Genomic DNA, 3764 nt, shown 5'->3' with positions numbered 1-3764 from the left:
CCACCCAGGCCTGTTTTTCAAGGCTTCATGACCTGAGCCCATAGACAACTTTCCTTCTAGTCTATGGTATACAGTGGTTAGTCTTCAGACTCATCCAGTTGCTGAATGCCCCTGTTTGCAATGACCTGCCCTGCATTTCTTATCACTCAACGCTCCCTGATTTCTAGAGGCTGTGTGCCTCCTCTCCCAGTACAGTATCTTCTTTGACAGTTTGAGACCCCTCACCTGGCCTTTCTTTGTATCGTTAAACATCGTTAATGAACTTACTCATTTTTAAAACAACTTTGTTGAGTTACAGAGACCAGACAATTTACCCATTAAAGTGTACAATTCAACAGTGTTTAGCATATTCACATTAACTAATTTGTTATTTATGTCCTACTGACTTCCTAATAGGATTTGAGGTTGCTTACAAAATTAAACACAATATAAACAGGACAACTAATAAGAATACAGATCCCCCAAATTAGAAATAGACTTTGCCGGGCACCCAAATGAGTTACTCCACTCGAGCATTTATTTTAACTTAAGTTCCTAGCAGAGAAGAAAAAAGAGAAATGAGTTGTATAATTCTCATTGTCTGATAAAACAATGCAAACAAACTTCGCAAGAGAGATGCTCCTTCCTGGCTAACGGTCCAAGAAGGGTATTTGCATAAAGTCATTATTTGTGACTTTTACTGATACGTAAATGACTTTCATTCAGAACAATACTGACATTTCTCTACTTAAATTATTGACACAATAGACTGGTTGGCAGAAATAAAGTGTTCACTTTAACATTGCAATTAAGAACACAGGCTTTGGAATGAGAAAAACTTCACCAACTAACTATTAGCTGCACGACCCTTGCACAAGTTACTTAGTCTCTAAGGCCTTAGTTGCCTTATCTGTAGAATGGGGTTAACCACAGTCTTTCTTTCAAAGGATTTTGGCATGAGGATTAAATGAGAGAGTAAGGTTAAGGTGGTGCCTACAGCATTTCTCCACTGTAAAGGTACTATTTCATCCTCCCCTTAATCAATAAGCATCTTTTGAGGAGATACTTTGAAATTATATAACTATGTTATTATCTCTCAAACTTTAACCCGTTAGTTTTTGTATTCATTGATGATTCTCATCCAAATCAGTCATTACTAGGATGACTGCCAAATGATGATCTTTTAATATCATCATTCCTTTTGCAATTATAAGTTGACTTTCTACAGTAAAAAATTAGCTTTCTGAAATTAAAGATTGTCTAAATAAATGAAAAGATGTTCATGAATCAGAAGACTTAGTATTGTAAGATGGTAATCTTGGTAATATTCCCCCAAATTGATCTACAGATTCAACACAATCTCTATCAGAATCCCAGCTGGCTTTTTTCCCCCCAGAAATTAACCAGAATTAAGACGTTGACTCTAGGGGCGCCTGGGTGGCTCAGTCGTTAAGTGTCTGCCTTCGGCTCAGGTCGTGGTCCCAGGGTCCTGGGATCGAGCCCCGCATTGGGCTCCCTGCTCCGCGGGAGGCCTGCTTCTCCCTCTCCCACTCCCCCTGCTTGTGTTCCCTCTCTCGCTGTGGCTCTCTCTGTCAAATAAATAAAATCTTAAAAAAAAAAAAAAAAGAACTTGACTCTAAAATTGACCCTTCTCAGGGTCCCAGGGCAGCCAAAACAATCTTGAAAAAGAAGAACAAAGTTGGAGAACTAACACTTTCTAATTTTAAAACTTACTTCAAAGCTACATTAATCAAGACAGTATGGTATTGGCATAAGGATAAACATACAGATCAATAGTGTAGAACTGAAAATCCAGAGATAAACTTTTACATTTACGGTTACTTGCTTTTCAGCAAGACTGCCAAGACACCTCAGCGGGGAAAGAACAGTCTTTTCAAATATGGTGCTGGAACAACTGGATATTCAATAAGCAAAAGAAGGAAGTTTGATGCCTATATTTTCATACCATCCTCCAAAAAATAAAAATGGATAAAAGACCTAAATGTTTGAGTTAAAAATAAAACTGTTAGAAGGAAACATAAAAGCAAATCTTCATGACCTTGGGTTAGGCAAAGGTTTCTTAGATATGACATCAAAAATACAAATGACAAAAGAAAATATAGATAATTGGACTTCATCAAAATTAAAAACATTTGTGCTGCAAATGGTGCCATCAAGAAAGTAAGAAGACCACTCACCCACAGAATGGGAGAAAATATTTTCAAGTCATATACCTGATAAGTGACTTGTATCCAGAATACATGAATAACGTCTACAACTTAATAATAAAAAGGTCAGTAACCCAATAAAAAATGAGAAAGGATCTGGATAGGCATTTCTCCAAAGACATACAAATGGACAATGAGTATATGAAAAGATGCTCAGCATCATTAGTCATTAGTGAAATGTAATTCAAAACCACAATGAGATACCATTTCACACTCAGCAAGACAGCTGTCATCAGAAAGATGATAACAGGATAAGGAGGAACTGGAACATTCATACATTGCTAGTGGCAATGTAAAATGAGAAATGTAAAAGTAGTGAAGCTGCTGTGGAAAACAGTTTGGCAGTTCCTCAAAATGTTAAACACAGAGTTACCATATGCCCGCAAAATCACTCCTGGAGAAATCTACCCAAGAGAAATGAAAACATATATCCACATAAAAATTTGTATGTGAATTGTCATGAGTTTGCACACATAAAAATTTGGACACATAGTTCATAGCATATTTATTCATAATAGCTAAATAGTGGAAACAATCCATATGTCCATCAAGTGATGAAGAGATAAACAAAATATGGAAAACACAAGTGAGAGAAGCCAGTGACAAATGACCACATACTGTATGAATCCATTCACATGAGATGTTCAGAGCAGAAAAATATACAAAGAGAGAGAGAGTAGACTAGTGGTTGCTTGGGGCTGAGGGGTGGGGTGAGAAGTAAAGGGTGAGGAGAAGTGAAGAGTGACAGGGTTTCTTTTAGGGTGATAAAGATGTTCTAAATTAGAGGTGGTGATGGCTGCACAACTCTGTGACTATACTAAAACCACTTAACTGTATACTTTAAACGGGTGAATTGTATGGTATGTGTATTTTGTCTCCATAAAACTACTGAAAAATCAATATATAAACATAACAAAACCAAATATATAAAACTCAAGAACGTTTCCTCACCTTATTATTTATTTATATGAATGTGGACTCATGGATTCAACAGGTTATAATCCTTTGACATTATCATTTATTTGGTGCTCAACTTGTCCCCTACTTTGCCACCAGGAACATCTTCAAGCTGGCTACTGTGTTCTTTTGACATATGTTGATAATTCCTTGAGCATTTCTTTACTATTGTTTTCTTTCCCTCTTGGCACACGATACTTCAGGCTTATCTTGCATTTTTCCTTTCTAGCCTGGGGCCAGCCATTTTTCCAAAGAGCACTGGTTCCTTGGTGGAGAATAGTATTTAGAAACCAAGATCTGGGCACTAGGTGTGCTCACTGCTGGTGGGGTGTTAGTACTTCTCTCAGCAAATGGAACCGAGATTTATGGATATTTGAATCATCATATGTACATACATATATGCATGCATACATATCCATACTCTCACAATCTATATCCATTTCTATATCCAACTAGATTAAAACCCACAAGTTTACACTCATACCTCCAATTTCAACATAATACTGTAGGGTTCATTCCATCTTTCTCTCTTTCCATATTTGTAACTCCTTTCTCTGACAGTAAAAAACCTGATATCCATTATCCACAATAAATGTACTT

The sequence above is a fragment of the Eumetopias jubatus genome, unplaced genomic scaffold (genome assembly GCF_037043125.1).
Source record: "Eumetopias jubatus isolate StellerSeaLion01/CBP00866 unplaced genomic scaffold, mEumJub1_p1.0 scaffold_12, whole genome shotgun sequence".
Lineage (NCBI taxonomy): Eukaryota > Metazoa > Chordata > Mammalia > Carnivora > Otariidae > Eumetopias > Eumetopias jubatus.
The sequence above is the reverse complement of the archived record's forward strand: the minus strand, read 5'-3'. Positions refer to the sequence as shown.